Source organism: Diadema antillarum, unplaced genomic scaffold (assembly GCF_040938485.1).
Source record: "Diadema antillarum isolate AM-2024a unplaced genomic scaffold, OU_Dant_1.0 scf00000022, whole genome shotgun sequence".
Taxonomy (NCBI): Eukaryota; Metazoa; Echinodermata; class Echinoidea; order Diadematoida; family Diadematidae; genus Diadema; species Diadema antillarum.
The window spans coordinates 2777714-2793069 of NW_027270911.1; the positions used below are offsets into that span (position 1 = coordinate 2777714).

The 15356-nt window shown below is 37.5% G+C and overlaps 1 protein-coding gene across 1 annotated transcript in view; it reads right to left on the reverse strand.

Annotated features, from left to right (window-relative positions):
* The window catches only part of LOC139731111 (RING finger protein 17-like), a gene marked incomplete at its 3' end in the record, with an annotated part of 147578 nt that overhangs the window by 36070 nt on the left and 96152 nt on the right, over positions 1-15356 (reverse strand).

Sequence of the window (15356 nt, forward strand, 5' to 3'; positions counted from 1 at the left end):
TATATTTCCCTAATGTGATTAGAAGTCCATTTCACAAACGTGATCACTTCAACCATGGAGGTAGAAACCTCCATGCTTAAAACAAAATATTTCAGCTGCGTAAAAGTGGTTTGATATCGGGCAAGATAACCAGGTGGCATGGAAGGATAATATGACAGTGTTGTAACCACAGAGTTTGATGGATGGCTGGGGATACTGACTCTATGTGTGCAGACCTTTATAAGAAAGGTGGGAGCTTCTAGCTCAAGGTAGTACATGTACTGATACAATGATGCGTGGGTGGTGGTGGCAGCAGAGAACGGCCGATGGCTGTATTTGACTTTTTGTTATGCAAGATGTCATGATCCAGCACTGCTCAGAAAAAGCCAGCTCGTAGTATAATGGCTCATGTGCACATTTGGACAAATGACTTCCTTTTTTTTTTCTCTCAGTTGGTTTGAATTACAGGTACTTCACTCAATGTCAAAGCGACACATTGTACCAAACCTTGCGCAACTGAGCAATTTATGATATTCATGTTCAAACAAGGTATGAACCCATGTAAACCGGGTGACTAGAATCAGGGCCGGTGCCACGTTTTTGAAAGTGGGGGCCCAATTTACAATGTACATTTCTGGTGCCACATCTGTGTTTCATTAGCTAAAAAGCCCCTCCCCCAAACAAACACAAAACACACACACACACACACACACACACACACACACACACACACACACACAAAAGGCCTTCAGCGCAATTTTCTGATGCCACTTCAAGGTTTCATCAGCTAACCAGTAAAAAAAAAAAAAAAAAAGATCTTCAGCAGCTTATCGACATAAAAGCAAAAACAAAACAAAAACAAGGTCTGGTGCCCCTTCTGAGGTATTAAAAAAAAATGTGTGTACAGTGTGGGGGGGGGGGGGGGGGGGGGGCAAGTTGCTACCCCCTATGTGTTACGCGAAAAAAGTTGGAGGGCCCGAAATCAACAATATCTGCTGATCAAACGCTTTACCTCTGAGGGAAGGCAGTGTAAAGGTAGCAGCAATTAGGTGCATTAGCGCCCTCAGCCAGGCGTCTCTTACGCTCTAAATGATCTCTTCCGACCAACGAGGGACCCACATCCTTTTTTCTTCTGGAGGTAAACATTCAAAAGGAAGTATAGCGTGCGGGATAGAGATGCGATAGAAAGAATTAGCGTCTCTTCTCTTGTTGCCGTGGGCAACACATGATCACATTGCTGGTCAAGTGTGTTGTCGAATAACCAGACAGCTTACAAAAAAAGTTTAAAACAAAAGTTGCCTTGCAAAGGATAGCCCATCTGTGCAGACCTTAATCTAACGAAACGTTGATGTGCAGAGGTGTGGGCGTGTATCTTTACTTTGACTTTGTATTTTGACTTGCGGGTTTTAAACTCCTACACACACATCTCCGCCAAAGCTTCTGTGGGCAATCAGTTGTGGTTGGATTAATGGCAGAGAGCTTTAGTTATCTGATCAATGTCACAGAATACCTTAAAAACAATCCATCACAACATGATTTCTGGCATTTAATGTGAAATCTTGGTCTAATATAGATGAAAGCACAGCAAAATAAAATATAAGAGATGGATTACAATATTATAAAAAAAGTTCCAAAATTCTGAACACAGAAATAATGGAAAAAAAAATGAAACGTGTTTGAAAGTTTGTGGTACAACCCCAAATGTTTTTGCAATTTATTCATTCCTTGAACCAGATTTCATTTGGATGGCTAGATTATCACTTAACCTTTGACCTAATGGCCCAAATGTTTACTTACAGAATCATTGTGAAGTCATGCATACATGTATAATATACATGGTTAACAGTAAGATTAGGCACTGAATAGTTTTTCAAGGTATGGAGAAAATAGTGCAATTTCAGAAATTTAGCATAATTTTCATCTGATATTTGACCTTTGACTGTTGACCCCATGACCCAGAACTTCTCAGGAAAATTATTGTCAGGCGGAACATGCATTATGATAATACCGAGTTTCATTAAATTGACTTGAAGTGAGGGAAGCTAGATTCTATTCCTATCATGTGTAACAATATTGTAACGATAGTCTTCTTCGAATAACAAATTAAATTTATCAAATCCATAACACAATATTTTCATGGACTGATACTGTATTTATTTCAGTCATAATATCATTGTCATTGACCGCCAGAATTTCATAAGACAGAATGAAACTTTTCTTTCATTGGGCCTCATTTTCATCATGCATCATTGTCTAGTTCAATTTCAACATCAATGAACGTCTCTGAAAGGCTAACCATAAGTAATTTAATCCTAAATTGTTAATGTCTGAACCTAAAATTGGCAACTTGCTGAACTTTTTGATTTTACTATTTAAAACAGTTCTACTGTTTGGTCCTTTTCAAACACTGAGCAATAAATAATGAACCCAATGAGGATGAGCTGATCTTGCTGCAACACGTTTCCCACAGACACCTGCTTGAATACTGTAAAAGTGGATTTTTCATGCTTGGCTGGGTGAGAAGAGTTTCGCATGTTTTAATTTCCGCGGAATCAAGACACCAAGTACAGGAACATATATGGCAAGCAAAAATATTAGCGTGCTTTTATTTTTCAAGCTAGTTTCTGGTTGCGCCAAATGTGCAAATATTTCAACACCGCGAAAATTTCCACTTTTACAGTATACCCGAGACAAATCTTCAGCAAGCTAAAATCGAGGGTTGCCAATTTGATAAATTCTGCAGCAAACCCACGACTTGAAGCATTACATGCCTTTAAGAAATGCATTATTACCTTTACAAAGTGTTTTGTGCCATTAACACAGCAAGTACCTCCGACCTATAAATTTGTTTCTCTTATAAGTTCACTTCTATTGATGTCTCCTCCCTTCTCTCATTTCGTCTTGATTGCTCCGCCAATTTCTCTGTTGGCTGCCGTCAGTTTAGTACATCGACATTTGACGAGTCTGAGACATTAATGATCAGCAATCATGACATTTATGGAATCTGATCATTAATAACTGCAGGTAAATGTATTTGTTTTGTCTCAAGTATCTTTCACTCCATGCATACCAGACAGTGTCAAAACTCAGGGCTCATCCTATCCTTCATCAAATCACTTCTCAACAGCAACAGTCACACTCAGTCTGGCAAAAGATCGCGATCTTTAAGATCTTGAAGTTTTGCCAGCATGACCACAAACTTCTTTTGAAACTTCCCACTCAAACTAGGTAATTTCCTCCGACTCCCGCCAACCTTCTCAATCTTTGGGCAGTGTGAATTTGGTAGCAGCTGAAAATTTGCGAAGTTTGTCAGGTGGCAAGTCCATCATCTGTTTGCAGGCTGTGCCTCCAATGCACGAAGCATGCGATCACTGTGAAGTACAGATGTGCATTGTTACATCACAATCACCAGCAGTCAGAAGACACGCTCATTCTTCTTCTTTTTTTCGTGTGTGTGTCTACACGTACATACAGTGACCTAAACTCCCAGAATTTAAACATTGAGCAGTTTGGCTTTAAGTGTGGATGGACAAAGCAAACTTCACAAAGACGTTGCAATCTTTTGTCAGTGTGACCGCAGCTACAGTCATGTCCTGCCAAGAATCAGAATCATAGAACATAAGTCGAAGGACGCAGTCCAAAAATTAAACATCCAAATCAAACGCCCGCATGCAGCACCTTTGATCGACACAGATTTCACCTGCATGAGGTCAGCTGTATTCTACACATTCTGTGATGTCACAGTCATGACTGCAGCTAGACCACTGTGGCTGACCCAAGATGACCGGTGCTAGTGACGAGTGGTTATCAATCAGGCACACTTACACAAATGAATAGAATATTTCAAAGAAACGCTATCAGAATTACCCAAGCACTCTTCACTAATCATTTTGCCCCATCTAAATCTGATATAACTGTGTTAATAATACCAAAGAGAGCTTTTTTCATCTCCCCTTCACACACAAAAAATCACAAATACACACACACACACACACACACAAAACCCCACACACTCATCTTTAAATAATGCTTTGATTTCGGTCACTTCCCTTTCCGTCTGCGCCCCCAATTAATCTCAATCTTTCATATCGCTGCCTTGGTGCCACCATAAATGGCAGCTGACAGAAAGAGTCTGAAATGTCAACCTGTCCTGCCAATGCTTCTGTTCCATTTCCAAGAAGTGCAGACAGGAAGAAATCAGTTTGAGTACTGGCAGTAACATGCTTAAAGGGATCGTACAGTTTTGGTTGAGACCTAATTTCAGGTTTCTAACATTTTGGGGTGAGATAATGAGAAACCTCTTATGAAATATGAAAGAGCATGTAATTCTATGAGGAATTCAACCTTTATTTGATGAAAATTGGTTTTGAAATAGCTGAGATATCCAAAAAAGAGCGATTCTAATAAAGTGTGGGACCCACACTTTATTGCGATCGCTTTGTTTTACTTTGTTTTTGGATGTTTCAGTCATTCCAAACCCGATTTTCATCAAATAAACTTTGAATTCCTCTTAAAATGGTATGTTCTGTACTATATCATAAGTGTTTTCTTGGTATCTCGCAAAAAGTTAAAAGCCCAATTCTCATCTTCACCGATACTGTACCATCCCTTTAAGGAACCTCACTGATTCTGTACTTTGTTTTTGTTCTGTTTTTTAAAGTGAAAGCAAACTGACAAATAACAGAGGCAGCGTAGTGTTTATTGTATGTTTACTGCAGAGATGAAACTGACTGTAACCATAAATTGAGATCTTAGCAATGAAGCAACTTTTACTGTGAAGTTTTATTGGCAAATTACATTGTAATTTACTCTTTTCATCCAAGAAGTGGAGTACAATGTAGCTGAGAGGAGTCATGGTACATTTTGCAACAGAGAGCAAACTAAAATGTCACTATGGCGTCTGGTATGGCTCTGCCATAATGCATTGTTCTCCCTATAGGTCTATTGTACCTCTTTACAATGTGTGACTACAGTTTCACATAATTGGCAAAAAACTAACATGACATGTTTGTCACAAATGTGTTGAGTGTTCACTTTCCTTGAACGAGGTTTAATGGGATGAATGACTATATCTTAGGGATTTGAGGAATTTTACTTGTCCATGATGTTTGGCCATTCTATGAATTTAAATGCATTGAGTAATTTTCAAAGTATGGAGGAAAAAGTGTAATTTCACCATTAGAGTAACATTTTTTGCATTTTAGCCTGGCCTTTGACCCTTGACCTTTGACCCCATGACCCTAAATTTCACTTGACCTTTGAGCTCATGGCCAAAGAGAATCACTGTCAGGCAGTACATGCATAAATATGTAGTAAGTTTCATGATGATACCTTGAGCCACTTATGTGCTTTTGAGATATGGAGGAAGAAGTGAAATTATTTAAGCATTTTCACTCGACCTTTGACCTCCTTACAATTTTTAACGTTTGAGTGCATCTACACAGGATGAAACTGCAAGCTAGTCATCAAAGTGTACAAGTTCTTGCTAATCTTTAACCCATTGAGGACGATTTGATTTTGCTACAACAGTGAACACGCATTTCTCATAGATGCTTGCCCGAGTATACTCGGGACTCGTCCTCAACAGGTTAAGATTAGGAACGTCATGTGAACAGGACTTATGGGGGGGGGGGGGGGGAAATAGATGCTACCCAGCATCGGACTCGGGTACATCCAATGCCATGACCGTATCTTGATACTGGTCGAGCTGGGAGTGTATTCCTTGATTGCTGCTTATTGAATCACAATGGCAGGATCCCATACTCTACATTTTCTCTGTCACTTGTCCTTTATAGTAATTAAATGCTACTGCCACTCTCATGTACAGGCCACGTTTGAAAACTAGGTTAAACATCAAGCTGGCTTGCCCCTAAATCTCCATAAAATTTTCTTTCAGTTCAATAAAGAATAACAATTACACTCTACACATCAAATTATGCAGGTGTCGTAGTGCCCCTGTATATTTTTCTTCTCTTTTTTTTTTTACAGGAAGCATAGCATTGATAAGATATCCATTTGCAAATTAAAATTCTTTGAAATTCAACAGTCCCTTTCAAAGTACAATTGAGCTTGAGCTCTGAACCGTCAAATGTAGAAATTTTCACAGTTAATTTTTCAGATGGACTTGAAGAGTTTGTCACTGAATATTCCTGCCTCGGTCAAACACTGGCTGCATACACATCCGCGTAGATGTCCACATGTGTCCATTTTTCTCCTTGAAGACTACAAAAGAGTAGTGATGTGAAGTTAATGATTGCCTCGGACAAACCATCCACAAAATGCTCCCTAGGGTAGTTTTCTAACCAGAGGGGAGAGATGAAAAAAGACACAACCACGGCAGAACAAGGACCACTTCACACAAGAAAGAAAAGACCAAGAAAAAGAGCCCGCTGAATTGCCACAGACGCACTGGATGACAATTCTCACTCACAAAAGCTGTATCATTTGCTCCCCAGACTCCGGCAGATTCCCTAAATGTCAATGACATGGGAAGGACGTGCCATCATTACCTTTCGCTCTCGAGGGAGAATGCAATCCCGTGAACCGACAGAAGAGGGGTGGGGATGAGGGGGGGGGGGGGAGGAATGAGACGGGGACAGACTTGACGAATATCCTCTCTACAAATTCATCCCATCCCTCGTGACTGGGCTGGAGGGGTGAGGAAGGGGGCAATGTCGCTGGCTGACTGGCCAATCATTCCTCCTCAGCTCGCTCCGATTATTTGGGCGCAAAGGCTCAGAATATTGCACGGTGCATTGGATGATATAAAAACTCGCCTGCACCAACGGGACGAGAAGAGTTTGGCCACGAAGGGAGCGAAGTCAAGGCAATCGGGAGAGACTTCCAGAATCCTCACCAGGGGTCTGTTTCATGAAAGTCTTACTAGAGACTTTTTTTACTCAAAAGACAAAATTATGAGAGACTTTTTTACTCATAAGACACACTTATGAGACTTTATGAAATGGATTTGAAAGTCTCTCTATATAGCTCTAAGTATGAGCAACTTTGGCCATAATGAGATTTATGTATAGACTTTATTCATGTAATGACTTCATGAAACGTCATCAGAGGTCCATTTCATGAAAGTCATACGAGACTTTTTGCTCATTTAAGACAAACTTATGAAAGACTTCATGAGGTGGATTTGAAAAAGTCTTTCATATGAGCGACTTTGGCAATTCTGACATTTATTTTAAGACTTGTATGTGATGACTTCATGAAAAGGTCATCAGAGGTTCATTTTATGAGAGTCTTATGAGAGACGTTTTACTCATAAGACACATTCATGAGAGATTTCTTGAAATGGATTTGAAAGTCTCTCTATGTGTATGAGCAACTTTGGCCATAATGAGATTTATATAAAGACTTTTATGTGATGACTTCATGATATGGATCCCAGATATCCCAGATATCCTACTGATTTGAAAATTTGTTTTATGCTAGCAATGGCTGCTGCCTGATCATCGTTACAATGAAAACTTCTACATGTACGTGGAAGAAAAATAACAAAGGGCATGGATACACTGAATCCAATCATCAAATTGACTGTAGTACAGTGGCCAAGCTTTCATCTGGACTCAGATAAACTGAACATCACCTTCATACCAACATTTAGAAGGGACATTATTTTGATGATCTGCATGGGGATGAATCATTTCTTTTTTCATCAGATATTTGTAGAAAATATAAACTCTGTCTGAAAGTTATCGACAGCCTTCAGGAAAAGAATTAAAGGAATAATGATAAAAATGAAATTTGATATAAATATAGCGTTTAAAAAACAGCGAAGACTATGTGGAGGAGAGTTTGCTGAACACCATGGGTACATACATAGTTCTTGCAGACACCATTGCCTTGCAGAAGAAGAGGCTTACAAAGAGGAGGGTTGAGGAGGGTAGCACCATGGGGAGAGTGCTGGGAAGGTGAACAGTACTCTCTAAAAAAAATCGAGTGAAAATATTCACTCCAAAAAGAGTGAATACAAAAAAAGAGTGAATTTAGAGTGAAATTGGAGTGAATTTTGAGCGAAAATGTTCATTTTCACTCGTTTTAGAGCGACCTCAGGGATCACTCCAAAAACTTCGAGTGATCCTTGAGGTCACTCCAAAATGAGTGAAAATGAACATTTTCACTCAAAATTCACTCAAAATTCACTCTTCTTTTAATTCACTCCTTTAAGAGTGAATATTTTCACTCGATTTTTTTAGAGAGTAACAATTGAGGAGCAGCAGTGAGCTGGAATTCTAAGTCACATGAGTGGAGACGGGAAAACAGGGGACAGACTGAGAGAGTTGTGAGGAAGATGAAAGTGAGAATTAGCTTAAAGGTTTGAAAATCGTTGTGGGGAGAAATATAAAATAGAAGGGAGGGGGTGAAGGAGAAGTTGAAGGTTGGAAAAGCATGGAGATAAGAGAGAGCGAAGTGAGGTATGACAGATGTTTGATGAAACAAAGGGGGAGAAACAAAGTTGGTGAGTGATACGGACTATGAAACATGGAATCAATTTGAGAAAAGGAAATAAAACATGAAGGAAAGAGCTAAGTTGAAGAAGAAGAGACTATAGGGCAATTCCACGATAAAGTGGACATGACCATCAAATTTTCAAAATAGTCAAATCTCATTCATTTTGGTATCAAATGAAAGCTTAAGGACTGAATTTTTCATATTTGACCATCTTGTTAAAAAATTACATCATTAACTTTGCTAAATATGTGCATAAAATCAGCATAATTAAATTTGACATAATTATCTGAAAAATATAATGAAGTTAAATGAATGTAGCATGAGAAAATGAAAAAGGAGGTAAAAACTTTGTCTTTGTTTTCAGAGTTTAAGGGTTGAACATCATTACCAAATCATCAAAGTGCAAGATTTTCTATATGTTAAGCTTCAGCGAACATCGCAAATACGATCATCAATTATGTCACGGTGTTACGGTAAAAACTGATGTTTTTAGTATTGTTTGAAAATTACAGACACAAAAGGGTTTATTTTGATAGCCCAAATCATGACTACATGTAGCTACCATATACAAGTACTAAAATGATGGTAACTCATTTTGTTTATTAATTAAAGCTGATTAAAATGTGTCACGGTGTTACAGTAACTGTAACACCGTGACTTTAACACCGTGACTTGCATTGCAATAACACAGGACACATACCGGATTACACATGATAATTAACTGTTGAAGTGACTATCTGATTTCTCTGTCACATTTACTCAAAAGATAGAGGTTTTTCAAGGATTGTTCATAACAGATGGGTCAATCTATATCCACAAAGATTATCCCTTGTACTTGTTGCCAGCATCATGCAATTTTAACCCTTTCTGTGCCAAAAATTGAGAACTGTGTTTACAATGCAGTGGGGTTTATATGCCAATCAACACTCAGAGCACATGGTGGGTTAAAATGTAAGCAGTCCACTCACAGTGTGCCACCTACCAGATTCACAACTACAAAGTTTGTATCCAGAGCAAACATTTCTGAAGGTTTTGAACTTTTAATTACGGTAAAGACAACAGTTTCAGTTGAGCTAATACCCTTTGTTTAATATTTTTATCATAATTGACCATTTCATCACATGGTTTGACTCTTCTTTTGTAGACTCAGATGTGTTCCTACATGATAAACAGTCTGAAATCTGCTGCAGCTTCCCTGGTATCCTAAAGAATTACTTAGGGCATACTGAAGCTAGATCGATGTGTCCACCGAAAGTTAATCTCACTGGAATACTACTTTCCTGTGCATGGTGCTGTGCACAATCTTACCAGTTTCACCAGTAAAAGAGCCACACTCACTAGGATTTATCGTATGAATGAGAATTTGCATTGTAATCATTTTTATGTACATGTTCATTTTACAGTACATCTTTGAAAAAGAATAATAATTATGGTACATTTTGTACCACACAAATTGCTTGAATGATTCTTTTTATCGCTACTGAAATTGCTAAGTGGGTTCACCTGGCTTTGTGACCAAAGGTATTAAAATAAAAGTTTCAAATTTGTACGTCATCTTTAAATATACAAATTGGACTTTTAAAGAGTAGTTGTAAACACTAAAAGTTCACTCATAAATATTTAATAAGCCTTCAATGATGATAGAGTGAATTATGTCTCAAAACATAAAGTATATTTTACTGAAAGAGCAGTGTTCCTGACTGTAACGTGTACAAACGTATATGACATGTCACGGCGTTACAGTGCAAAGTTTTTCTTTACTTTGTTGTTTTTGTTAATCTGTATGATTTCAATAATTTTCTGTTTTATCTGGAAGTGTTATACTGTGATGTCAAACATTCATCATGAATCATCATTTCATTCTACCTAATGGAGAAACACTATGAGCTGAAAGTAAGACAACAGGATTCTCCATAGGTTTTCTACACACATTTCAGAGGTCACGGCGTTACAGTCACGGTGTTACGGTACACTTATTTAAAATCTATGTCATAGTTTTCCTGTCAATTGATTCTTTAATCAAATTTTACTTCATTATTGTCATTGAGTTCTAGTACACCCAATGAACACATCCACTTATCAAAATGTTCAATAACTTCACAGAGCTTTGTCAGTAAACAAAGTGCACAAAAACCCATGTCCATTTTGCGTCACGGTGTTACAGTGGTAATTAATCTTGCATAACTCATTTACCATGTCAGTTTTTCTTCCTTTCTTTTGTTTTCAAAACTGCTTACGACGATATGCATAGATACACAATAACATTTTTTTCTCAAGTGTTACATTTTTATTATTATTTACATTTGATGAATGAAATTATACTCAAAAGTGTCACGGTGTTATCGTGGAATTGCCCTATAGTGTAAGAGAAAGAAAAGAAAATGAGGAACAATAGCTAAGAAAGTGAAAAGGCGGGGGTGAGTGGATGCTAGAAAGGATTGCTGCAGGGGAGAAATCTGTGGGAAAGAGAGAAAGTAATAATTAAAAGTTAAGTCCTGAAAAGGGCACCAGTAGAATAAGAAAATGGGAGAAAATATAAAATTAAACTGAAGTCCTAAAGGGGAATTTTTGAATTTTCATCATTTTTTTTTTCCAACAGGGATTATATCTTGACAGTTCTTTTTTCCTGCAGGACTACATGTGGCCACTTGTGGCTTTTTGGTCTGGCCGAGTGTGATTTAAGTTTGTTTTCAGCCTCAAGATTATTACTTCACTATTTGTTAATTCCAAAAGGTCAGTTGAATATAAGATTACAGCAAAAATGGGAATAAGCTCTCATTGCATTACAAGAAATGGTCCATATAATTAGCTTAGGACATCGACAACTGGGTTGTGTTTAGCTTTACTCTCTTAGGGAATCTAATATGTTTTGTAAATATGTAGCAATGCAGCTGTAGCTTCTGTAAGGCACAGAGAGATCTATTTATTTATTTACTCATCTAATTATTTATTATTATTCATTTTCTTTCGTTTTACACTGTATTGTTGCATTGGTAGAGTAGAAATTTTTGATTCTCTGTTTTTATATGCAGAGCTTTTGTTCTTTTTCATAAGATTAAGAACAATTATACAAAAGGAAAATTATCACTTCACACACACACACAAAATTGTGGTTCTGATCTTGATCTTCTGATCTCCGCCCTAATTACCACAAAGAGTATGCTGAATTTGGTTTCGTTTAATAACCCACCTCCAAGAATTCTTGTCTCGTGTTGTTCTAGAGTTATAGGAATCAAGAAGAAACGATCATCTGCATACCGAAGGCCGGCAGTCAAACCAAACAAATCCAAACTATGATACTCATGTGCACTCATTAACTGCCCACTGTGGACAAAAACGTTGAAAAAGAAAAGATTGCAATTCACGGTGGAATCACACCTTGCTTCATTGCCATTCCAGAAGTGTGTTGCAATCAGTCCAAGGATATTGCCGATTTCGTCTCTCGAGACAATTTCATTATGTAAGATGACTAGACTCTCTGCCGGTGACACTGAGTAAGTTACGCCCACATTAATGACGCCGTGCAGAGTGTCCTGTTACAAATTACAAACCCCTCGCAACATTAAAGGACGGCAGCCGCTATGTAGGGTCGTTGAAGTGAGAATACAGCATTGGAGTGACATCACACAGGTGAAAATATAGACAAAAACATTCCTACAGACCTGTATGATATACAGAGAGAGAGAGAGAGTGAGAAAGACCCAAACACAATATACATATCTTGTATAGAATTACAAATTTGTGATGAAATCATAGTTTGGAAAGCTTTGACACAACATCATATAAAGCTCAAATTTCCCAAGTTTTTTTTTTTTTTTTTGGTCATAACTGTACAAAAGAATATGATAAAAAGACAAAATGGTCACGTAAGGCAAGTTGAAAGGTTTACAAGTAAAAACAAAAGCCCAACATAAAAGTGCATTTGAAACTGAGTATTAAGTCTTTGTGTACAATACTTTGTTGACCCAACTTCCTTCTTTTAAAATAAACATACAAATGTACTGTGGTGACATTAATGTATGTACACAGTGTATGTATCTTAATACACCTTACACATGTACAAGCACTCAATGAACCTTTCTCTGCAATTAGTCCATGGAATGTTACATAGTTCTGTACAACTGGTTTGTTTTATTTAAATTTCTTTTATTCTATTCAGTCTACATGTTACCCAAAATAGATGGGGCTTGGTATGAACAGCCATCAAACATATCTCATTTCAGCAAATTCCTCTTTAAAACAAATCACAAATATATACAAAACAAGAAAAACAACAACAAACAAGCACACAAACACACACACACACACATACAAATATATATACACATACATAATATACAGAAATGCTTTAAAACCATTAATTTGATATCACAATCCCCAAAGCTGTGAACCAAACTCAGTATTAATGCGGCACCACAAAGTTCCCAGGGCAAAACACTTTCATTGTCAACGCCGTTCTTTCGCCGGAAATGGACCGGCCAACCACCTGGGAAGCCAAAGAAACAGGCTTGAATCTTAGCAGGAGGCTGTAGCCACGCACACTCCAACCACCAATGGCTGATTTCACAGTTTAAAGGACAAATCCACCATCATAGGAATTGAGAGGATGCAGCAATATTAGTACAACACATCAGTGAAAGTTTGAGGAAATCGGTCGATCCATTGAAGAGCATGAAATTGGCAACTGACATTAAATGCATTGTGTAGACAAAACTTCTGTATGCATTTTACTTTTGCAAATCTTTGCTCCTTGCGAAATTTTCAAAAAGTTTCTGACTGTACAGTATTGCAATAAAAACAAATCTTTGTGTGCATTTTAATTGTGCAAATTTTGTGAGAGCCAAGATTCGCAAAATTAAAATGTACATGAAAGTTCTTGTCTACACTATATGCATTGAATGCCAGCAGCAGTTCACAAAATGTTCATGCCTCAAAAAAAGGTTGTCAGCTCCAATTCATGAAAATTTCATGCTGCAAAAAATAGATTTTTTCACCCCCTCGGCACCACAAGTCACATTTCTCACCCCTATCTTATCAGCTCATAAGTCACCAGTTGGTTTGATCACAAAAATGTCATAGAAATCAGGCTTTTGGTCAGTGATTCCGGAATTACAGCTGTTTCCCCCCACAGATAAAAATCTTCATTGCTAAGCTAATCCAACTCATCAAAGATTTGTATATTATATACTCATATTATATATTTGTATAATATTAAATAGTGTGTATCTCTAACAAAGATAAAAAACCACACATATCTGAAATGTAATGTTTGGCCTTGAGACTTGCGACAAGGTGCTGGATGAAAATCTACTGGAAAATTGGACATGTATAACAAATTCTGCTTTAACATTCATTAAACGCAGGGCCAACTCACAAATTGCATGAAATTGCACTGAACTTCATTTCTTATCCGGACATTAAAATGTCAGAACAGAAAGAGACTTTTAATAAAAAAATGAAGGAATTTGAAAGCCAACGTCCCTTTCAGGCACATTCTAGCCATTTCCTTCCTCAGTTTCCACTCCTGTTTTTTAGCATTCAACGCTGAACTTTCCATACATGTATCTGAACGTGACCACTCTCTCACTTGGCTTTTAATAGCTGAAGATTATGCATAGCCAGTGACATTTTTAACAGTTGGTCTCGGTACAGTCACATTTCTAAAACAGAGGTCCTATACTCACTGAGTGTGCAGAATATGAAACATTGCACGTTCAGATTAAAAACTGTTTCTCAAAGAGATTGAAAATGTTTGCACAAAGGGGAAGGTCATTGACATTTCGGGTTGGTACGTGCCATGACACAGGCGATTTCCCCATCTCGTCCATTTTATTTCTCTTCACATGTTTCAAATCTGAATATTTTATAAATGACGGCAGCGTGACTACCTTCCTAATGGACTTGACCGAAAATCAGAAATAAGTGGTGATATCAGGTTTTATACTCTTTTTCTTTTTCACTTGCACTCAAGCAACATATCCAAGATTAATGCATTGTCATACTAAATGAGGGTGGGGTATAATGGTAGAGAAAGCCATTAGCATCAGGGAAATATCGACTCGATCATGATCATTGCAGGAAGCAATACAGAGACTCAAAGTGTTGAATTCTTTCTGACTGGAAACAATGGGATGGTTTAAAAAGAGGTGATCCTACTTTTTTTTTTAAACAACAAATATTTTACAAAATGAGAAAGACCATTTGAGAAACGGAAGATGCAATCTGAGAAAAATAAAAAGAGAGAAATCCTGCTGTATGGGGCCATCAACTATTTTCTACCAAAAAGAAGGAAAGAAATAGAGGGTGGGAAAGAAAAGAGAGCCAGGGTAAGGGAATGAGTCAGATACATGTTACACACAATTAATAAGACAAAGGAGAAACTTTGGAAGGTATCTCGACTTTAACTCTACAAGAACTGCAGAGAATAGAACATCAGCCATCTACAATTTGTATAAACATACACACACACACATAAACACAAACACAAAAACAAAAGCAAACAAACCAAAATTGAGTGGGAGGTAAAAAAATGGCAGGGAAACTGTTACATGTTCAAAGAGAAGATGTAGATGATGAAATAAGGTCAAAAGAAAAATCAATTACAGTAAGAGCTTGATATGTCGACAGAATCCAATCACAAAATACACCTGTGAGAATAAGTAATGAGCTTGATGGGCGACAAGGCCACATAATGTAGTATGTGCAACGCAATACACTTTCTTTGCTTGAAGTATAAATGGATTGTAACAGGCTTTCCAGTTGATTCCATGTTTATTGACATAAAATTCTCAGTATACATTAGTCCAATCGGTCTTGCCATCATGCCAGTGCTTAAATCTTCCAAAGGTGCTGCTGAACCAGTTGAAACAGCCTTGCTATCACTTCATATCAATTCATTTGTCAATCAATCGATC